We start from the raw sequence: 24,870 nt of genomic DNA, 5'->3' as shown, positions 1-24,870 counted from the left end.
TCATTACACGGACGGCGGTAAGGGTTAACGGTCACCGTTAATGGCAACGGTGACCGTTAACCCTTACCGCCGTACTACGAGGTCCCTTTGCGGGTTGGAGGATTTAACGCCTGCTTCTTGCAGGCGTTAAAATCCAACCCGCTAAGGGACCTCGGAGCTAATTACGGCACCGCAAAATTGCGGTGGCGTAATTAGCGCCTTCCCCATTTCCATAGAGCCCTATGGGGCAGAAATGGGAATGGGGAAGGGCAATGGCGGAAAGGGGATTTACCGCCCCTCCAACCTTGGAATGGGGCGGTAAATCCCCTTTCCGCCAAGGCGGTGCCGGTATTTTACCGGCATGAGCCATGGCGCTAATAGCGCCATGGCTCACCGCCTACCGTGTAATGAGGCCCAATGATTTTATAATTGCACAGATGCAGTAACACAAGTAGACAAAGTAATCATAAGGCTGGCTATACCTAGTGAATAGATTGCGGCGATGTGCCAAGATATATATATATATATGCATAGGAATCTGGAAGTCCTACATCATATTTGAGCAAACTGGACCCTGTAAAACGAAGGGCTGGAAAAGTATGGTGTAGCAAGATAAACTCAGCTGAGAATAGAAGGAGCATCCAGAGGCCTGCTTGGCCAAGGGTCAAGGGGGGAAGCAGCAGAGGAACAAGTCAATTATAATGGAACGACACAATGTACAAGAAGGCGAGAAGCCGAGCTCCTGTTAAGGTGCAGTGCAAGGACATTGGTGCAAAGTTCAATTTGTTTAATACCATTAAATACAGAGGAGAAGCTTGAAACGTGACACAATCTAGATGGAAATATACTTGGGCAGGCTACACCAAGACCAGAAGATAAAGTCATGCCCACACTCTTATTCCCAGGAGCAGTGCAACTTTACAAGGCCAAGTACAAAGACTATACTCATGGCAGACAACCTGAGTGATGATAGATGATGGGCTATTTGAGTGGGGACGCATGATCAGCCCGAACCACTGGCACCTGGGGTACCAGCATGCATGCTGCTAACGAGTGGAATATTCCAAAAGGGCACATGCGTGCCAACCAGTTTTGAAGAGCCACCTACTAAAGAGCCCTATAGTTTAGAGACCCAATAAGATGTTGTGTATTTTACGATGCTCACAATGACTTGCACTAGGAGTGGGCAGAGTTGTCCACCTGACAGTAGAGATCCAATTCGAACACCAACCCTCATAGAAAATATACTTAGATGTTTCCCGTTATCCAACCTCAACCTTCCATAGTTTCTTAGTTTGCCATGTAGGATGGTGTCACTGATGAGGAATATTTACTATATAATCATGTTTTACGCTGAGACCTTACTGTTGGACGTTGGATGATGTCCATTGTACTCCCTGTTTTAGATAATTGATATTAAAACAGACAAGAGTATTTTGCCACCTTCCTGAGTCGGTTCAGTTATTGATGTTTGAGTAATTTCACCATCCCCATCCACCCTTTAGAGTGTTACCACATCTTAAAGATCCTGAAACGCGTCACATTGATACCTTAGTGGGGATGGATGTGGATGCGGCATTCGCAAAAGGCCCGCAACATAGTCAAAGGACACAGAGACATGTTCATTGCAGGGACTGGGTCTTCAAAGGGGAGTCTGGAGACTCTGGGTCTGGGGTGGCCATGTAGACAATTGTTCCCATGTGAAGAACCCTTTGAGGTGTACATGGTATTCGGCACCTTGTTAGTTCCCAAAAAGACAAGCACTCTTACAGGCACACAGTCACAGGTGTGAAGTGACCGGAGCTTGATGAATGTGGATAAAGCGAGCGCATTATGCCATTAAACTTGTTAAAGAGTGTCGATATTACATGATCCTCTCGGTATAGCATACATTTATAAATATTAGCAGGCCGATTCATGGAATGTTTAGAGCGGCGCAAGTGGCCAAAAACGTGCGATTCGCAGTGGAATAGCGAAAATCGCAGTGCAAGTATGAAATTCGCACGAAAAGCAGCGCACATCGATTCATGGAAGGCAGTGCGCGAGAAAACCATCGGATGTGCGCTAAAAAAGTGTGCGGCGCACGTTGGCGCACAGGCCATCTAACGGCGTGCGCCAGGTCACAGCGAAAATCGCACAGGCCACAGCAAAAATCGCACATAGCGCGGCGCACACAACAAAAGTAGGCGGAACACGGGGCGTAACACTCGGAATGGGGAACAACTTGCCAAAATGTGGGCGTCACGGGGGAAGTACAGGGTGCAAGTGCGCGGAACGCCCACACGCTCGCCTACAACACGTATTCATGGAATCGAATAGGGCAAAACAGCAGGCGGTAGCGTCTCTGCGCCTGTAATAAATGTGCGCCAAAAGGTGCGCCAACAAATAGCACCTATATACAGCTATGATGAATGTCCTATACTGTGGCCCTCCAGGACAAATGACGTGCAAAGGGGTACCCACAAACACGGACACCCGCTGACTGAAAAATAACGTGTGTGTGTATTTCGGGGTGCGCGGGAAGTTTCACACGCGATTTGGCAGGGTACTTGGATTTCAGGGGTGCGCAGGAAGTTCCACACGCGATTTGGCCGGGTACGTGCACAGGAATTTCCACACGCGATTTGGCTGGGTACGTGGATCTCAGGGGTGCGCAGGAAGTTTCACATGCGATTTGGCAGGGTACGTGGATTTCAGTGGTGCGCGAGAAGTTCCACACGCGATTTGGCCAGGTACGTGCGCGGGAATTTCCACACGCGATTTGCCTGGGTACGTGTATTTCAGGGGTACGCGGGAAATTCTACACGCGATTTGGCTGGGTGCTCCCAGGTATTCCCTGTACACCCTCCACGGCCCCTGCAGGCAGCCGACACCACAGGGGACTACCCTGCACACCTGCTCATGTCACCCAGCACCCCCACCCCCCAGCACTGTGGGGCACCCTCCACCAGGACCCCACTCATGTCTCCCTGCACCCCCACCCCCCAGCAGTGCAGGGGCAGCCTCCACCAGGCCCCCACTCATGTCCCCTATCACTCCCACCCCCCAGCAGTGCAGGGGCAGCCTCCACCAGGCCCCCACTCATGTCTCCCACCACCCCCACCCCCTAGCAGTGCAGGGGCAGCACCACCAGGACCCCACTCATGTCCCCTATCACCCCCACCCCCCAGCAGTGCAGGGGCAGCCTCCACCAGGCCCCCACTCATGTCTCCCACCACCCCCACCCCCCAGCCACCAGGGGCAGCCTCCACCAGGCCCCCACTCATGTCTGCCACCACCCCCACCCCCCAGCCATTAGGGGCAGCCTCCACCAGGCCCCCACTCATGTCTCCCACCACCCCCACCCCACAGCAGTGCAGGGGCAGCCTCCACCAGGCCCCCACTCATGTCTCCCACCACCCCCACCCCAGAGCCACCAGGGGCAGCCTCCACCAGGCTCCCACTCATGTCTCCCACCACCCCCACCCACCAGCCACCAGGGGCAGCCTCCACCAGGCCCCCACTCATGTCTCCGACCACCCCCACCCCCCAGCAGTGCAGGGGCAGCCTCCACCAGGCCCCCACTCATGTCTCCCACCACCCCCACCCCCCAGCCACCGGGGGCAGCCTCCACCAGGCCCCCACTCATGTCCCCTATCGCCCCCACGCCCCAGCAGTGCAGGGGCAGCCTCCACCAGGCCCGGACACATGTCTTCCACCACCCCCACCCCCCAGCAGTGCAGAGGCAGCACCACCAGGCCCCCACTCATGTCCCCTATCACCCCCACCCCCTAGCAGTGCAGGGGCAGCCTCCACCAGGCCCCCACTCATGTCTCCCACCACCCCCACCCCCTAGCAGTGCAGGGGCAGCACCACCAGGCCCCCACTCATGTCCCCTATCACCCCCACCCCCCAGCAGTGCAGGGGCAGCCTCCACCAGGCCCCCACTCATGTCTCCCACCACCCCCACCCCCCAGCCACCATGGGCAGCCTCCACCAGGCCCCCACTCATGTCTCCCACCACCCCCTCCCCCAGCAGTGCAGGGGCAGCCTCCACCAGGCCCCCACTCATGTCTCCCACCACCCCCACCCCCTAGCAGTGCAGGGGCAGCACCACCAGGCCCCCACTCATGTCCCCTATCACCCCCACCCCCCAGCAGTGCAGGGGCAGCCTCCACCAGGCCCCCACTCATGTCTCCCACCACCCCCACCCCCCAGCCACCAGGGGACGCCTCCACCAGGCCCCCACTCATGTCTCCCACCACCCCCAACCCCAGCCACCAGGGGCAGCCTCCACCAGGCCCCCACTCATGTCTCCCACCACCCCCACCCCACAGCAGTGCAGGGTCAGCCTCCACCAGGCCCCCACTCATGTCTCCCACCACCCCCACCCCCCAGCCACCAGGGGCAGCCTCCACCAGGCCCTCACTCATATCTCCCACCACCCCCACCCACCAGCCACCAGGGGCAGCCTCCACCAGGCCCCCACTCATGTCTCCCACCACTCCCACCCCCCAGCGGTGCAGGGGCAGCCTCCACCAGGCCCACACTCATGTCTCCCACCACCCCCAGCCCCCAGCTACCGGGGGCAGCCTCCACCAGGCCCCCACTCATGTCCCCTATCACCCCCACCCCCCAGCAGTGCAGGGGCAGCCTCCACCAGGCCCCCACTCATGTCTCCCACCACCCCCACCCCCCAGCAGTGCAGGGGCAGCACCACCAGACCCCCACTCATGTCTCCCACCACCCCCACCCCCCAGCTACCATGGGCAGCCTCCACCAGGCCCCCACTCATGTCTCCCACCACCCCCACCCCCCAGCCACCAGGGGCAGCCTCCACCAGGCCCCCACTCATGTCTCCCACCACCCCCACCCCCTAGCAGTGCAGGGGCAGCACCACCAGGCCCCCACTCATGTCCCCTATCACCCCCACCCCCCAGCAGTGCAGGGGCAGCCTCCACCAGGCCCCCACTCATGTCTCCCACCACCCCCACCCCCCAGCCACCAGGGGAAGCCTCCACCAGGCCCCCACTCATGTCTCCCACCACCCCCAACCCCAGCCACCAGGGGCAGCCTCCACCAGGCCCCCACTCATGTCTCCCACCACCCCCACCCCACAGCAGTGCAGGGTCAGCCTCCACCAGGCCCCCACTCATGTCTCCCACCACCCCCACCCCCCAGCCACCAGGGGCAGCCTCCACCAGGCCCTCACTCATATCTCCCACCACCCCCACCCACCAGCCACCAGGGGCAGCCTCCACCAGGCCCCCACTCATGTCTCCCACCACTCCCACCCCCCAGCGGTGCAGGGGCAGCCTCCACCAGGCCCCCACTCATGTCTCCCACCACCCCCAGCCCCCAGCCACCGGGGGCAGCCTCCACCAGGCCCCCACTCATGTCCCCTATCACCCCCACCCCCCAGCAGTGCAGGGGCAGCCTCCACCAGGCCCCCACTCATGTCTCCCACCACCCCCACCCCCCAGCAGTGCAGGGGCAGCACCACCAGACCCCCACTCATGTCTCCCACCACCCCCACCCCCCAGCTACCATGGGCAGCCTCCACCAGGCCCCCACTCATGTCTCCCACCACCCCCACCCCCAGCCACCAGGGGCAGCCTCCACCAGGCCCCCACTCATGTCTCCCACCACCCCCACCCCCCAGCCACCAGGGGCAGCCTCCACCAGGCCCCCACTCATGTCTCCCACCACCCCCACCCACCAGCCACCAGGGGCAGCCTCCACCAGGCCCCCACTCATATCTCCCTGCACCCCCACCCCCCAGCACTGTGGGGCACCTGCCAGCAGGCCCCCACTCATGTCCCCCTACACCCAGGTCCTCACAATCCCCAATCATGTGCGTTATGGTCAGCCTCCACAGCCAAAAGGCCCTACCAAGTAACCCATTCACCCACATGGAAATGGAAATTACATGTTACACCCCCAATGTCCATAAAGCAAATGAACCCATGTCCGTCACACACAATGGTTGCAATAGAATGGGAAAACACCCAACATGACATGCATGAAACCAATGAGATGATACCACACAGTGAAGTATGAAAAATAAAAATTGTATTAAAAAAAATTGAATGCAAATGAAATGAAACAAACTACAATGGCAATAAAAAAAAGATAAGCTGCATGTCCGTCAAAAAAAATTAAAACTACAAATCCAAATTCAAAAAAATGTTGTCCAAAGTCACATTAAAAATAAAATCAATCCGAGAGAGAAAAATAAATGCAAAGACCATTGCTCCATGGTGAATAAATAAAAAAAAAAAAATAAAACAATCCAATGAAGAACTATGTACAAAACATCCAAGGGTCCATGAGCCCAACTGAACAAAGGAAACCTACAAAAAACCCTAACTGAAATGCAACTATATACAAAAAGTGGGGCAGTGTCCGTCGACTCCAAATCATAAGAAGAAACAAAAGAAACCTAAAACTAAAGAACTATATACAAAGGCGGCGGGCAAGTCCAGCGGCTCACTCCATGGTGTTCCGGGCCAGGGCATCATCAAACTCCTCTTCGATGTCCCGGAGGCGGTCCTGTTCCATGGCCCCGAGGGTCTGCAGGGACGACGCCATCTGCTCCTCCAACCCCCTGCGGATTGCCTCGAGGCACTCGGCCCGCCTCAGGGCCCTCCGCATGGAGTTCTCCACCCTGACCATCGTGAGCCGCGCCTCTTCCGCCCGCCGCTGCTCCGCACCTATTTGCTGGCCCAACCGCAGCCACACGGAAGACACTTCCCGTCCTGGGTCCTCCTGCCCTCCGGCCGATGCCTGCCCCTCCGATGTTGATGGCCCCGAGCCATGATGCCTCCCACGTTGACTCTGCTGCTGCCTCCGACGCAACCGCCTCTGCCAGCACGACGGCATCCAGGCTGATGGAATCCACCGACGCCGTCGTGCACGTGCCCTGCCTGATGATGCCGGCACATCCTCCAGCTGCTGGGGTACAGTTGCTGTGGTGTCCACCCCTGATGGACTGTGGCAGGGATGGGATCCCCACCGAGCTGGCTGCATTGGTCAGGGCAGGTCCACAGGGGGCCCTGGTGGCATCTGGGGCGGAAGACGGCAAGGAGAATGACTGGCGTATAGCCTCCACAGAGGAGGAGAGGGCCGCCAGATTGGCCGACACATGCAGGAAACCCCCGAACATGGAAGATCCCAATTGGGCCACGTCGGCACGGTGCTCTTCGTGATGACGTGCATGCTCCTCCCGGGAAGCACGCACGTCGTCACGAATTGCACCCGTGCGCATCGCGACCCCAATCAGGACCTTCTCCATACGGCCACGGGTCCCCTCGTCCACAGGTGGAGGGGAGTCAGGTGACATGGACATCCCCTCTACCTGCGGACGGGCCTGGGACGGGGCATCCCTGCTGGTGCATGGTGGTGCATTCACAGGGTCAGGGACAGCGACATGCACAGGCCCCTCCACGGTGACATGTGCTGCCTCCTGCCCCTGCCCCTGGACTGCACCACTTGCACCAGCAGGGATGCCCCCACCAGGCCCCATGTGTGCCTCAGTGGCGGCCTCCTCCTCCTCTGTGGAAACCACCAACTTGGATGGCTCCTCACTGTCTTCCGCCATAGCAGGCCCCTGTGGTGGCTCACCCACCCCTTCCGCTGCAGCCGTGGGGGCATCCCCGCCGCCTTGCTCCACAGTGCCGCCTCCGCCCTCTTCTTCACCAGCCGCTGCATAGAGGGGGACATAGAACACAAGCATCAGGGTACTGTACAATGGTCCCCTAGACAGGAAGCAATAGCAGATGAGTACCACTGTCAAAGTACACTTCCATCATGTCCCTCCACAACACATGGGTCAGTGCAGGCAAAACACACACAGTAACAGGCATGGTGCATGCCATGGACATTTCCATACATGTCCAATGGACTCTTGAAACATACAATGATATGGAACTCACATGCATCATGGGTCATGCCTATCACACATGCACACACTTCACCTCAGTCACATCCATCTGGCCTCATACACCCCAAACACAGCGGATACAAGGATAACTAGGCTGCATCAGTGAATCTTTGCATTGTCACAGACATGTGTCATGCATCCATGGCATTCACAAGTCACAGACACGCAGGTCAGGCACGCAGACATGGCTACCATATATGTACCTGGCATCAGCACCCATCCCTCACCCCCACCCATGTCCAGGAACAGAGACTGGCATGCTCTCATGTGTAAAATCTGCATAGGGCTCCCCATGTCGCATTTAAACACATGCAACGACCATGTGGTTCACACATCACTGGTCGCACATGCATTACCATGATGTCCCTGCACACATACATGCGTACATGGCCTATGTCACACATACAGGCAAGTATCAGACAACCAGCACACCGCAACATGCCCTGTCTCACACAGCAATGCTTGGCCACTTACCGCTCAACTCCAGACGGGTCTCCCTCTCAAGGATCTGGGCGTGGAGCGCTGGGCCTACGCGTTCCAGGACCCTCATCTGGATGGAACTCATGCGGCCCCGGCCCCCCTCCACGAGGCGCCGGGCCTTCACGAGGGTCCTGGACCTGAAGTCCTCCCAGCGCTTCTTGATCTTCTGGACGTTGCGGGTTGCCACCCCCTCCGCGTTGATGGCAACCACACAGTCGGCCCAGATCCTCTCCCGTCCTTCCTTGCTGGCGTGGGACGATCTAAAGAGGGAATCATACTGCCCCAGGACATGCTCCACCAGGACAACAACTTCGGTGGCAGTGAAGCTGGGGCCCCTGTGCCCCTCTGGCCTGGGGTTGACACTGGTGCCAGATGTCGAAGTGCCTGACATGGCAACCCCAGAGGCAGGAGTGGGTGGGCAACTGGGTCCTGGGGCTGGGCTGTGTAGCGATGTTATCCCAGTCGGGAGTCTTCTGTTCCAGCAGGGGTGGACACAGCAACTGGACCCCTGCAGATGGCTGATGTGCAGGCACCAAATGGCAGGGCACGGTGGCAGCAGGCAGGCAGGCAGGCAGGCAGGCAGCAGCAGATGGCACGTGGGAGGCTGCTCGGGGCTCTGGGGGGCAGTAATTCGGCCTTCTGGGCAGGAGCGTGGTCTTCCGTGTGTTTTCGCGTGGCCAGCTTGATACGGAGTGATTTGCCACGTGAAAATCCTGCACGTCAGCGTGAAATTCGAGGAAAGGCCCTTAGCGCGTAAGCGCGTCAGCACGCATACGCGATTCTATTGGACCAAAGGCCCTCAGCGCGTAAGCGCGTCTGTGACGTGACCCGCACGGGTTTTTCCCTCATAACACATGGAAAGATTGCACGTCAGAGTGTCATCGCGTGTAATTGGACAAAAGTGCGCGTACACGCGACTGGCCTATGTACGTGTATTTCAGGGTGCGCGGGCACTTACACACGCGAGTACATCAGCGCACGTGTATTCCGGGGTGCGCGGGAATTTCCACACGATATTGGCCTGGGTACGTGGATTTCAGGGGTGCGCAGGAAGTTTCACACGCTCGCCTACAACACGCCAAAGAAACACGTACGCCAGTAGGAAGCAGGCATACGTCGACCCGCGACGCATAAATTTGCACGCAACAAAACTAACAAGCTCAGACGCCAGGATGAATATACCGTTCCTAGCAGCAGTGGCCGTGGGCTACCAAAGGAGGAGGAGGAGGATAGTCAGGGCCAGAATTTTCACACCCAGAACCAGCCTTTTTGGGATGCCTAATGACCAGGTGTATGGGAGGTACAGGTTTCCACCACACATAATACTGGACCTGGTGAGTGAGTGGGAGGATGACCTCACATCACCCACCGTGTGCTCCCAAGCACTCAGCCCCCTGGAGAAGGTCCTCAATGTACTGCACTTCTTAGCCACTGGATCATTTCAGCGGACAAGTGCCATAGTGGGTGGGGTGTCACAGGCCACGCAGTCACGCTGCCTACACCAGGTCTTGAACATTATCACTGCACGCCCAACAGTCCGCAGGCACATATACCTGCCCAGAACACCTGCAGAAAGGCATGCTGCCGCCCTGGATTTTTACGGTGTGGCACGATTCCCCAAAGTGCTAGGTGCCATCGACTGCACCCATGTGGCTCTACGTCCCCCAGGGCATCTGAGCACATCTATAGGAACAGCAAGCACTGGCATTCCATCAACGTGCAGGTAGTATGTAATGCCAAGGGAATCATCACCTCAGTATATGCCAACTATCCCGGGTCCACCCACGACAGCTTTATTTACCGAATGTCCACCCTAAGCCGGGACCTAGTGCGATACATGGCTGCTTGGTGAGTATGAATGCCACTGCACATGCATGCATGTCAGATACTGAGCAAGGTCACAACCCCACCGATGATACCCATCACCACCTCCACAGGGGACAGGGCCTACCCTCTCAGCCCCCACATGATGACGCCAATTCGGAACCCCACCACGCCACCCGAGGTAAGATATAACACAGCCCACATTGCAACCCGGGGCATAGTGGAGCGCACATTCGGAGTGCTTAAGTCACGCTTTCGCTCCCTCGACCGTTCTGGCGGGCAGCTGTTATACGCTCCCCCAGTAGTGTGCAGGATCATAGTGGCAGCATGTGTCCTGCACAACGTTGCAACACGCCGGGGCTTGGCCGTGGACATGGTGGTGCCCCCACATCCCCAACCACATGCACGCCCGCTGCGCATGGGAGGGGAAAGGGCACGGGGTGAGGCAGCCCATACACAGCTAGTGGCTAATTACTTCACATAGAAATCACACCCCTGTGAAGTGCACACTCCCTGGCACATACCATCTGACAATCAATGACTCAACCTGACAATGATCCTGAATGTCTGGAGAATCAACCGTCAAAACCATATCAGCCTGAGATTGTTCACCTGGAAGGGTTACAATGTGTGCATCCCTACCTACACAGACACCACCAATGCAGTTTCGTGAAAAAACACATTTGTGCAGCTAAAATGAATACCCACTTGCAAAATGCAACATGAGGACAGTGCCATGTCACCCAACCCATCCCCAGCACCGCCACACGACACACCATGCCATGTCATGCTATGTGCGGGTAAACAAAGTAATCCCCACAACATGACACAAGTGTCACAAAGTACAGTGTCCCTAATTGAAACTCGCGAAACCTGAAATGCTCACAGTAATGCAGGACCAACAACACACTTGAGCAGGTATTTAGCAATAACACTTATCAGCTACTGACCCTCAAAACTACCATTAACATGACATTACGAATGTAAGAAATGAGTAGTCTCACCACCTGGAAATGCCTGCACTCCCACCACTTCCAACTGTACAGTGTTGCCGCCATGTAGAGTTGTAGGTGCACTGCTGCCAACATGGACTCCATCTCCAAAGTAGAGGGCCTTGTGTAGACATGAGGAAAGGACCTGCAAATTAGGAGGTAGACATGGATGATGAGTTACACATCTATGCAACATGCAGTGTACAACACAACAGCAATATGTACTAGGAATGTATACACAGTATTGACTAGACTACCCACACATGTAGTGGGAGTCCAATGTCACCATGTACGTCAATGTCACTTGGGCTCACCCTTTGAAAGCCCATGGAAACGGGAAGCAGGAGGGGTGTGTGTGACAAAAACCCAAGCATTTGAACCAAATACATGACAAGCCTGCATGTGCCCAGCCACAATGCAGCGTATGCCCACGGGAGCCACACAAGGTAACACACTGTCCCAAAAAAAAAAAAAAAAAGGAGGACAGGGTGCACACCAAAACCCACCTGTGTGGATCTTGCGGAAAAAACACCTCCATGGGCTCATGGCCCACACAGCTACCCTATTGTGTGAGTATCACTGCTGTCGCTATTCTTACCCTGTGCAGCTGCATCCGGAGGTGGTGACACTATGGGAGGCAGCCCACGCAAGGCCCTAGTCTGTTCCTCCATGGCTGCAAGCATGCGGGTGTGGTAGGTCTCGTTCTGGAGGATGAGTGTGCGGAGGTCCCCATGCAACAACTCACGGGATGCCCGGACCTCCGCCCTAGTTGTCTGCATCTCAGCTGAGAGCGTACGGGTGAGACGCTCCAGCTACTGTTCTGTCCTTCGGTTTGTTGAAGCCTCAAGCTCAACAAGAGTCGTCCTGAGGTGAAGGAGTTCCAGCCTCAGGGCTTCCCTGTGGCCCTGGGACTCTATGGAGATGGCTTCCTGCAGAGTCGCCAGTGCCGTCGCCTGTCCCTGTCGGACGCCAACATGTTCTCCCTGTGTGGCTGGCAGATGGAGTCGGTTGCCTGCTGTAGTCGCTCCATCAGCCTTTCGGGGGGGACAATGGAAGTGGCCACCCTATCCATGGCCTGAGCCATCATCTCTGATGATGATGCCTGTTGGGTTGCCATACCGTAAATGGATTGCTCCCATGCAGTATTGCCAGGTGGCATACGGCCACCACGTCGGCGGGCACCACACCTGTCTGGGGCAAGGCAAACTGCGCCTTGCTGTGCCGGCACTGCCTGAGGCTGCAGGACTGCATTCCCCCTCTGATCTGTTGGCCCAGGAACAGGATCAGATGTTGCAGAGTGTGACCCTGCATCCGTAACCACCAAAGGCGTACCTGCCAACACTCACATCCCCATTGAGGGTTCTAACCCTGGTGCAGGTGGGTCGGACAGAACAGAATCCCTCCCAGGAACACTCACCTGCGACGGCACGTAGGTCTCATCATCCGAATCAACACCTGAGTACAGCTCGGGGGAGGTGCAGCCAGAGCACCCCTTGAGAGCACGACCTGCAGCAGTTGTGGGTTCTCACCCACCACCACACCACGTCCCTCACTGGTGGTCGGTCGGCCCTCAGACCCCTCCTGGGTCTGCACCATCTCCACAACCCCAGCAGTATCAGGTGCGTCTTCCCCTGCAAAGACATAAAAGAAAACAAATGGAAACAGGCATTAGCACCATGGCACACAATGAGGGCTGAGAAGCAACAGAACCAGTACTTGATTGACACATGTCCCACATGACTAAAACCCTCCCATGCATGTACCCTCACTGCGTATGAAGGGGAGGCAAATGGCACACATTGATGACACCAAGATGGAAGATGAACACATTTGCTGCATGCTGCCTAGCAGTGGCATCACACATTGGCCTGTGATTGCCAGGTGAAATACACATGCCATCACACAGATGGCATGTACCATTGCTATTGAGTGACGATGGAGAGGAGGGCAACACTTATTCATTCAGTCCAGTTCCCTCATGTAATAGCTTTTCTAATTCAAACAGGTCTGATTTTTCACCTGGAGCTGCCAGTCCAAAATGGTCCGATTGCACAGGGACATGTCTAAACAAATGATATCCAGGTAACAAAGTCACTCCACTTTACCATAGCCATGTCAGACATGTGACTAGAGGACTGAGAAATGCCTAGTAAAAGTGGTGGAATGCAAACAATCTGCCTGAATGAACAGAGAAAAATAAGCAACAAAGTTGTGGCAAGGTGACACTTCAAGGGCAACTGGCGTGCTGCTGGGCTAGATGTCTACTGTTGGCAGAAGGGATACTGCTATGGCCAAATGCTGCTGCGCAGAATGTATTGCATGAAGCACATGGGTGACCCAAACAACTCAGGCGCACACACCCTCACCTGGCACACAAACAGAAGCCCTCACACACACACCATGCACATGGATGACACACACATGCATGTGCACTCACCGGACAATGCCTCATAATCTGGCAGATCTCCCACACCTTGAATCTGTTCCTCCGTGACGTAGGTCCCAGCGACTGACTCATGTGGAGTGAGTTCCTTGTCTTCTACTGGAGACCCACCTCCAGTCACTAGAGTTTCGGCATGACTTGAGGCCAGCTTATCCTTTGCCCTGCACTTTAGGTCATTCCAGCGCTTATAGCAATCATTGGCTGTGCGCCTCACAATTCCAAGGGCACTTACGATGTCCGCAACTGTCTGCCAGTGTGCCTGGCGTTGTGCAGGTGTGGTCTTGGATCCTGCAACAGTGACCATTTCATTATCATGTGCGGACACATACTCGACAAGTGCATTCAGATCGGCATCCGTGAAGCTGGGCTTCCTCGACGGGCCGGACTGTGTAGCCGTGTCTGGGGCATCAGCCTGTGCCGGACGAGCACTCTTCCTCTTCCGCTTGGAAGGTGGTGGTGATCCTGAGTGTCCTACGCCACTCTGGACACTAGGGGCAGGAGCCCTGGTGGACTCTGTATCAGGAGTGTGGGATTGCACACTCAGCATGGGAGTTGGTGCAGGCATTGGCTCAAGTGTAATGGTGTCAGGGGGAATGTCAGCAGGATGGACGAGGACCGACACGGTCCTGGCTGGGTGTGTGAGAGCTGGGGTGGATGGAGCCACAGCTGCCCCTGCAGCCTCTCCACCCTGCCTACTTGGGGCAGCAGATGACCTTGCTGCCCCTGATCCACGTGGCCTGATGACATCAACGTGCACCAGCGCACGTGTCATAGGCCTGCTGACCTGGAAGTTAGCCATGGAGTCAGCCAGGTCTGGTGCCACAATGGGCTGGTCCAACAAGGGCTGAGCATGGATGGTGTCAGCCACATCACCCTCAACCAGGGGGGGTGGGGGGGATTATGGGTGCCCTTGACTGGTCCTCCACACATGGGGGGACAGGGTCACCCTGCAAGTAATGACCACGTCCCCTACCGGATCCACCACGGCCACCACTTGTGGCTCGTCCACCTTTGCCACCCTTACGGATTCCTCGCCTCCCAACCATGGCACTGATGTTAATGTGCGTATGGGAGTGGCTGTAAACTATTGTCCTGGGCAATTGGGGGTCAAAGGCGTTGGGTACCAGATGGTAATCGTACCCTAGTGCTCTAGCAAGGCTGAATGTGACCCCTGGGGAAAGATGACGGGTCACGCAACGCACAGGAAGCCCAAAAAAGGGAGATAACGTGCACGAAACCCCTCCTAGACCATGTGTGCGGAAAAATAAACCTGCACTACGCTGTGGCACCCAGTAACACAAGAATGAACGTATGCGTTCACACGCAGCCTAGAATGACCTCTGAAGGGGTAGGCTACACACGGGGCAAGCACAGATGTTAGATACGTGCGTGACTCACCGTCTTCCAGGAAAAAGAGCGTGAAAAAGAAGCGCGTGTGCGCGTTGGCAACACCCCCGCCAAAAGAAGAATTGTACGCTGTCTGAGGAGACAGGACAACAGTAGAAGGGAACGCTGTTTGAAGGAACAGGCCCAGGAAAACCAGAAAAAGAGAAAAAAGAGATAAAGCTGTCAGAGGTAACAGGGAGTACGAACTTGAAACGCCGTGAAGTAAATCGCGTGTGAAACGACAAGAAGTACAGATTTCACCCACTCGCTCTCCACGAAAAGCACGTACAAGGAAATGGTGTTCTACACGTACCTTTTATGCAGGCCCACACGTCCAGCGTCACTTCTGCGTGTACGCGCTAGGGCCATTTCCATCAATTACACGCTTTGTCACTTCCGCGTGTACGCGCTAGGGCCATTTCCACCAATTACACGCTTTGTCACTTCTGCGTGTACGCGTTAAGGCCATTTCCACCAATTACACGCTTTGACACTCGGACGTGTCTTTCATTTTTTTAACACGCAACATTTCAAACGTGTGCCATATTCAACGTGCACGTGACTTCATAGATGCGCATACGCTGGTGGCCTCTGGGCCAATGAATGTACAGACGTGTGCTGACGCGTTTACGCGCTAAGGGCCTTTCCTCGAATTACACGCAGACGTGCTGGATTTTCACGTGCAAAATCACTCCGTATCAAGCTGGCCACGCGTTCACACACGGAAGACCACGCTCCTGCCCAGAAGGCCGAATTACTGCCCCCCAGAGCCCTGAGCACGCTCCCACCTGCCATCTGCTGCTGCCTGACTGCCTGCTGCCCACGTGCCCTGACATTTGCTGCCTGCACATCAGCCAGGGGAGCTGTTGCTGTGACCACCCCTGCTGGAACCGAAGACTCCCGACTGCTTTTCCATCGCCCCACATCCCAGCCCCAGGACCCAGTTGCCCACCCACTCCTGCCTCTGGGGTTGCCATGTCGGGCACTGCAACATCTGGCACCAGTGGCAACCCCCGGCCAAGGAGGCAGAGGGGCACCAGCTTCACTACCACCGAAGTTGGTGTCCTGGTGGAGCATGTCCTGGGGCAGTATGATGCACTCTTCGGAAGGTTGCGTGCCGACAAGGAAGGACGGACTCAGATCTGGATGGACATCGTGACTGCCATAAACGCGGAGGAGGTGGCAGTCCGCGACTACGAACGTGTCAGGAAGCGCTGGGAGGACTTCAGGTCCAGGACCCTCAACAAGGCCCGGCGCCTCCTGAAGGCAGCGGATGCTAAGGGGCGCCAGGGCCACTTGTCGGAAGATCAGATGAGGGTCCTGGAACGCGTATCCCCAGCGCTCCACGTCCAGGTCCTTGAGAGGCAGACCCGTCTGGAGTCGAGCGGTAAGTGTACATGCATACTGATTGTAAGCTGTGTGTGTGGTGTGCCAGGAGTGTGCAGGTTGAACATGTATTTTTATGTGGGCTAGTAGGGGGGTGTACAGGGCTGTGAGGGTGACACATGCGAGGGGTCTCATGTGTGACACATGGATGGTGCTTGTGTGTGTGGGCTTGCATGGCACAGGATGTGGAGGAATGATTGTCAGGTGTGACATGGATGTCGATCGGAACACTGCGACAGTTGGCGGAGGTGTACACATGCATGCAAGTTTGGTGGTGTGTGTGCATGTGTAGTGTACTCCCTATGTTGCATGTGATGTGTGGATGACCTTTGGCTGCTCATGCTGTTGTATGTGAATGGATGGTGCTGGCTGTTGCAATATGGCTGTGGTATGGCTCATGTGTGCAAGTTGAAATGACATGTGTGTTGGGGATTGTGATGCCATGTCTGAGGTTTACCAATGCCACTCATGTATAACTGTCATGTGTGTATGAGTCCATTGTACAGTGCCCTGATGCCTGTGTTTTCTTCTCCCTGTCTGCAGCGTCAACTGATGAAGAGGGCAGAGAAGGTGCTTTGGAGCACAGCGGCAGGGGTCACACCACCAGCCGGAGACGCAAGGCCCGGATCCCCTCCCAGGTTCTGATCTCGTCGGGGAGTGAGGAGTCCGGTGCCGTGTCCCAGGCCGCAGCTGCCGAGGGGAGGTCCAAGAGGCGGAGGTTGGAGTTGAACTCCTCGGCAGCAGAAGGGGCCGCTGGGACCCCACAGGGCCCAACGGAGGAAGATGGCATGGAGTCATCCAGGTTGGTGGGGGGTTTGGAGGAGGAGGAGGCCGTGCAAGCGACAGAGGTGGGGTCTGGAGGTGGGGATTCCACTGGTGCTAGTGGTGCAGTGCAGGATCATGGACAGGAGGCAGCACAGGCCGCCACGAAGGTGCCTGTGTACAATCCTGTCCCTGCTCCTGTCACTGCATCATCTTGCACCAGCGGGGATGCCTACCTCCAGACCCGTTCTCAGGGAGGGGATTGGCTTACAACACCTGGCCTTCCTCTCCCTGCGGATGTGGCTATCCTGCACCAGGTTGACCCGCGACGCATAAATTTGCGCGCAAAAAACTAACAAGCTCAGACGCCAGGATGAATATACCGTTCCTAGCAGCAGTGGCCGTGGGCTACCAAAGGAGGAGGAGGAGGATAGTCAGGGCCAGAATTTTCACACCCAGAACCAGCCTTTTTGGGATGCCTAATGACTAGGTGTATGGGAGGTACAGGTTTCCACCACACATAATACTGGACCTGGTGAGTGAGTGGGAGGATGACCTCACATCACCCACCGTGTGCTCCCAAGCACTCAGCCCCCTGGAGAAGGTCCTCAATGTACTGCACTTCTTAGCCACTGGATCATTTCAGCGGACAAGTGCCATAGTGGGTGGGGTGTCACAGGCCACGCAGTCACGCTGCCTACACCAGGTCTTGAACATTATCACTGCACGCCCAACAGTCCGCAGGCACATATACCTGCCCAGAACACCTGCAGAAAGGCATGCTGCCGCCCTGGATTTTTACGGTGTGGCACGATTCCCCAAAGTGCTAGGTGCCATCGACTGCACCCATGTGGCTCTACGTCCCCCAGGGCATCTGAGCACATCTATAGGAACAGCAAGCACTGGCATTCCATCAACGTGCAGGTAGTATGTAATGCCAAGGGAATCATCACCTCAGTATATGCCAACTATCCCGGGTCCACCCACGACAGCTTTATTTACCGAATGTCCACCCTAAGCCGGGACCTAGTGCGATACATGGCTGCTTGGTGAGTATGAATGCCACTGCACATGCATGCATGTCAGATACTGAGCAAGGTCACAACCCCACCGATGATACCCATCACCACCTCCACAGGGGACAGTGCCTACCCTCTCAGCCCCCACATGATGACGCCAATTCGGAACCCCACCACGCCACCCGAGGTAAGATATAACACAGCCCACATTGCAACCCGGGGCATAGTGGAGCGCACATTCGGAGTGCTTAAGTCACGCTTTCGCTCCCTTGACCGTTCTGGCGGGCAGCTGTTATACGCTCCCCCAGTAGTGTGCAGGATCATAGTGGCAGCATGTGTCCTGCACAACGTTGCAACACGCCGGGGCCTGGCCGTGGACATGGTGGTGCCCCCACATCCCTAACCACATGCACGCCCGCTGCGCATGGGAGGGGAAAGGGCACGGGGGGAGGCAGCCCATACACAGCTAGTGGCTAATTACTTCACATAGAAATCACACCCCTGTGAAGTGCACACTCCCTGGCACATACCATCTGACAATCAATGACTCAACCTGACAATGATCCTGAATGTCTGGAGAATCAACCGTCAAAACCATATCAGCCTGAGATTGTTCACCTGGAAGTGTTACAATGTGTGCATCCCTACCTACACAGACACCACCAATGCAGTTTCGTGAAAAAACACATTCATGCAGCTAAAATGAATACCCACTTGCAAAATGCAACATGAGGACAGTGCCATGTCACCCAACCCATCCCCAGCACCGCCACACGACACACCATGCCATGTCATGCTATGTGCGGGTAAACAAAGTAATCCCCACAACATGACACAAGTGTCACAAAGTACAGTGTCCCTAATTGAAACTCGCGAAACCTGAAATGCTCACAGTAATGCAGGACCAACAACACACTTGAGCAGGTATTTAGCAATAACACTTATCAGCTACTGACCCTCAAAACTACCATTAACATGACATTACGAATGTAAGAAATGAGTAGTCTCACCACCTGGAAATGCCTGCATTCCCACCACTTCCAACTGTACAGTGTTGCCGCCATGTAGAGTTGTAGGTGCACTGCTGCCAACATGGACTCCATCTCCAAAGTAGAGGGCCTTGTGTAGACATGAGGAAAGGACCTGCAAATTAGGAGGTAGACATGGATGATGAGTTACACATCTATGCAACATGCAGTGTACAACACAACAGCAATATGTACTAGGAATGTATACACAGTATTGACTAGACTACCCACACATGTAGTGGGAGTCCAATATCACCATGTACGTCAATGTCACTTGGGCACACCCTTTGAAAGCCCATGGAAACGGGAAGCAGGAGGGGTGTGTGTGACAAAAACCCAAGCATTTGAACCAAATACATGACAAGCCTGCATGTGCCCAGCCACAATGCAGCGTATGCCCACGGGAGCCACACAAGGCAACACACTGTCCCAAAAAAAAAAAAAAAAAGGAGGACAGGGTGCACACCAAAACCCACCTGTGTGGATCTTGCGGAAAAAAAAACACCTCCATGGGCTCATGGCCCACACAGCTACCCTATTGTGTGAGTATCACTGCTGTCGCTATTCTTACCCTGTGCAGCTGCATCCGGAGGTGGTGACACTATGGGAGGCAGCCCACGCAAGGCCCTAGTCTGTTCCTCCATGGCTGCAAGCATGCGGGTGTGGTAGGTCTCGTTCTGGAGGATGAGTGTGCGGAGGTCCCCATGCAACAACTCACGGGATGCCCGGACCTCCGCCCTAGTTGCCTGCATCTCAGCTGAGAGCGTACGGGTGAGACGCTCCAGCTACTGTTCTGTCCTTCGGTTTGTTGAAGCCTCAAGCTCAACAAGAGTCGTCCTGAGGTGAAGGAGTTCCAGCCTCAGGGCTTCCCTGTGGCCCTGGGACTCTATGGAGATGGCTTCCTGCAGAGTCGCCAGTGCCGTCGCCTGTCCCTGTCGGACGCCAACATGTTCTCCCTGTGTGGCTGGCAGATGGAGTCGGTTGCCTGCTGTAGTCGCTCCATCAGCCTTTCGGGGGGGACAATGGAAGTGGCCACCCTATCCATGGCCTGAGCCATCATCTCTGATGATGATGCCTGTTGGGTTGCCATACCGTAAATGGATTGCTCCCATGCAGTATTGCCAGGTGGCGTACTGCCACCACGTCGGCGGGCACCACACCTGTCTGGGGCAAGGCAAACTGCGCCTTGCTGTGCCGGCACTGCCTGAGGCTGCAGGACTGCATTCCCCCTCTGATCTGTTGGCCCAGAAACAGGATCAGATGTTGCAGAGTGTGACCCTGCATCCGTAACCACCAAAGGCGTACCTGCCAACACTCACATCCCCATTGAGGGTTCTAACCCTGGTGCAGGTGGGTCGGACAGAACAGAATCCCTCCCAGGAACACTCACCTGCGACGGCACGTAGGTCTCATCATCCGAATCAACACCTGAGTACAGCTCGGGGGAGGTGCAGCCAGAGCACCCCTTGAGAGCACGACCTGCAGCAGTTGTGGGTTCTCACCCACCACCACACCACGTCCCTCACTGGTGGTCGGTCGGCCCTCAGACCCCTCCTGGGTCTGCACCATCTCCACAACCCCAGCAGTATCAGGTGCGTCTTCCCCTGCAAAGACATAAAAGAAAACAAATGGAAACAGGCATTAGCACCATGGCACACAATGAGGGCTGAGAAGCAACAGAACCAGTACTTGATTGACACATGTCCCACATGACTAAAACCCTCCCATGCATGCACCCTCACTGCGTATGAAGAGGAGGCAAATGGCACACATTGATGACACCAAGATGGAAGATGAACACATTTGCTGCATGCTGCCTAGCAGTGGCATCACACATTGGCCTGTGATTGCCAGGTGAAATACACATGCCATCACACAGATGGCATGTACCATTGCTATTGAGTGACGATGGAGAGGAGGGCAACACTTATTCATTCAGTCCAGTTCCCTCATGTAATAGCTTTTCTAATTCAAACAGGTCTGATTTTTCACCTGGAGCTGCCAGTCCAAAATGGTCCGATTGCACAGGGACATGTCTAAACAAATGATATCCAGGTAACAAAGTCACTCCACTTTACCATAGCCATGTCAGACATGTGACTAGAGGACTGAGAAATGCCTAGTAAAAGTGGTGGAATGCAAACAATCTGCCTGAATGAACAGAGAAAAATAAGCAACAAAGTTGTGGCAAGGTGACACTTCAAGGGCAACTGGCGTGCTGCTGGGCTAGATGTCTACTGTTGGCAGAAGGGATACTGCTATGGCCAAATGCTGCTGCGCAGAATGTATTGCATGAAGCACATGGGTGACCCAAACAACTCAGGCGCACACACCGTCACCTGGCACACAAACAGAAGCCCTCACACACACACCATGCACATGGATGACACACACATGCATGTGCACTCACCGGACAATGCCTCATAATCTGGCAGATCTCCCACACCTTGAATCTGTTCCTCCGTGACGTAGGTCCCAGCGACTGACTCATGTGGAGTGAGTTCCTTGTCTTCTACTGGAGACCCACCTCCAGTCACTAGAGTTTCGGCATGACTTGAGGCCAGCTTATTCTTTGCCCTGCACTTTAGGTCATTCCAGCGCTTATAGCAATCATTGGCTGTGCGCCTCACAATTCCAAGGGCACTTACGATGTCCGCAACTGTCTGCCAGTGTGCCTGGCGTTGTGCAGGTGTGGTCTTGGATCCTGCAACAGTGACCATTTCATTATCATGTGCGGACACATACTCGACAAGTGCATTCAGATCGGCATCCGTGAAGCTGGGCTTCCTCGACGGGCCGGACTGTGTAGCCGTGTCTGGGGCATCAGCCTGTGCCGGACGAGCACTCTTCCTCTTCCGCTTGGAAGGTGGTGGTGATCCTGAGTGTCCTACGCCACTCTGGACACTAGGGGCAGGAGCCCTGGTGGACTCTGTATCAGGAGTGTGGGATTGCACACTCAGCATGGGAGTTGGTGCAGGCATTGGCTCAAGTGTAATGGTGTCAGGGGGAATGTCAGCAGGATGGACGAGGACCGACACGGTCCTGGCTGGGTGTGTGAGAGCTGGGGTGGATGGAGCCACAGCTGCCCCTGCAGCCTCTCCACCCTGCCTACTTGGGGCAGCAGATGACCTTGCTGCCCCTGATCCACGTGGCCTGATGACATCAACGTGCACCAGCGCACGTGTCATAGGCCTGCTGACCTGGAAGTTAGCCATGGAGTCAGCCAGGTCTGGTGCCACAATGGGCTGGTCCAACAAGGGCTGAGCATGGATGGTGTCAGCCACATCACCCTCAACCAGGGGGGGTGGGGGGGATAATGGGTGCCCTTGACTGGTCCTCCACACATGGGGGGACAGGGTCACCCTGCAAGTAATGACCACGTCCCCTACCGGATCCACCACGGCCACCACTTGTGGCTCGTCCACCTTTGCCACCCTTACGGATTCCTCGCCTCCCAACCATGGCACTGATGTTAATGTGCGTATGGGAGTGGCTGTAAACTATTGTCCTGGGCAATTGGGGGTCAAAGGCGTTGGGTACCAGATGGTAATCGTACCCTAGTGCTCTAGCAAGGCTGAATGTGACCCCTGGGTAAAGATGACGGGTCACGCAACGCACAGGAAGCCCAAAAAAGGGAGATAACGTGCACGAAACCCCTCCTAGACCACGTGTGCGGAAAAATAAACCTGCACTACGCTGTGGCACCCAGTAACACAAGAATGAACGTATGCGTGTCACACGCAGCCTAGAATGACCTCTGAAGGGGTAGGCTACACACGGGGCAAGCACAGATGTTAGATACGTGCGTGACTCACCGTCTTCCAGGAAAAAGAGCGTGAAAAAGAAGCGCGTGTGCGCGTTGGCAACACCCCCGCCAAAAGAAGAATTGTACGCTGTCTGAGGAGACAGGACAACAGTAGAAGGGAACGCTGTTTGAAGGAACAGGCCCAGGAAAACCAGAAAAAGAGAAAAAGAGATAAAGCTGTCAGAGGTAACAGGGAGTACGAACTTGAAACGCCGTGAAGTAAATCGCGTGTGAAACGACAAGAAGTACAGATTTCACCCACTCGCTCTCCACGAAAAGCACGTACAAGGAAATGGTGTTCTACACGTACCTTTTATGCAGGCCCACACGTCCAGCGTCACTTCTGCGTGTACGCGCTAGGGCCATTTCCATCAATTACACGCTTTGTCACTTCCGCGTGTACGCGCTAGGGCCATTTCCACCAATTACACGCTTTGTCACTTCTGCGTGTACGCGTTAAGGCCATTTCCACCAATTACACGCTTTGACACTCGGACGTGTCTTTCATTTTTTTAACACGCAACATTTCAAACGTGTGCCATATTCAACGTGCACGTGACTTCATAGATGCGCATACGCTGGTGGCCTCTGGGCCAATGAATGTACAGACGTGTGCTGACGCGTTTACGCGCTAAGGGCCTTTCCTCGAATTACACGCAGACGTGCTGGATTTTCACGTGCAAAATCACTCCGTATCAAGCTGGCCACGCGTTCACACACAGAAGACCACGCTCCTGCCCAGAAGGCCGAATTACTGCCCCCCAGAGCCCTGAGCACGCTCCCACCTGCCATCTGCTGCTGCCTGACTGCCTGCTGCCCACGTGCCCTGACATTTGCTGCCTGCACATCAGCCAGGGGAGCTGTTGCTGTGACCACCCCTGCTGGAACCGAAGACTCCCGACTGCTTTTCCATCGCCCCACATCCCAGCCCCAGGACCCAGTTGCCCACCCACTCCTGCCTCTGGGGTTGCCATGTCGGGCACTGCAACATCTGGCACCAGTGGCAACCCCCGGCCAAGGAGGCAGAGGGGCACCAGCTTCACTGCCACCGAAGTTGGTGTCCTGGTGGAGCATGTCCTGGGGCAGTATGATGCACTCTTCGGAAGGTTGCGTGCCGACTAGGAAGGACGGACTCAGATCTGGATGGACATCGTGACTGCCATAAACGCGGAGGAGGTGGCAGTCCGCGACTACGAACGTGTCAGGAAGCGCTGGGAGGACTTCAGGTCCAGGACCCTCAACAAGGCCCGGCGCCTCCTGAAGGCAGCGGATGCTAAGGGGCGCCAGGGCCACTTGTCGGAAGATCAGATGAGGGTCCTGGAACGCATATCCCCAGCGCTCCACGTCCAGGTCCTTGAGAGGCAGACCCGTCTGGAGTCGAGCGGTAAGTGTACATGCATACTGATTGTAAGCTGTGTGTGTGGTGTGCCAGGAGTGTGCAGGTTGAACATGTATTTTTATGTGGGCTAGTAGGGGGGTGTACAGGGCTGTGAGGGTGACACATGAGAGGGGTCTCATGTGTGACACATGGATGGTGCTTGTGTGTGTGGGCTTGCATGGCACAGGATGTGGAGGAATGATTGTCAGGTGTGACATGGATGTCGATCGGAACACTGCGACAGTTGGCGGAGGTGTACACATGCATGCAAGTTTGGTGGTGTGTGTGCATGTGTAGTGTACTCCCTATGTTGCATGTGATGTGTGGATGACCTTTGGCTGCTCATGCTGTTGTATGTGAATGGATGGTGCTGGCTGTTGCAATATGGCTGTGGTATGGCTCATGTGTGCAAGTTGAAATGACATGTGTGTTGGGGATTGTGATGCCATGTCTGAGGTTTACCAATG

This window comes from Ambystoma mexicanum, chromosome 8 (genome assembly GCF_040938575.1).
Source record: "Ambystoma mexicanum isolate Mex_15411 chromosome 8, UKY_AmexF1_1, whole genome shotgun sequence".
Classification (NCBI taxonomy): domain Eukaryota; kingdom Metazoa; phylum Chordata; class Amphibia; order Caudata; family Ambystomatidae; genus Ambystoma; species Ambystoma mexicanum.
Note: the sequence above shows the minus strand (reverse complement) of the source record.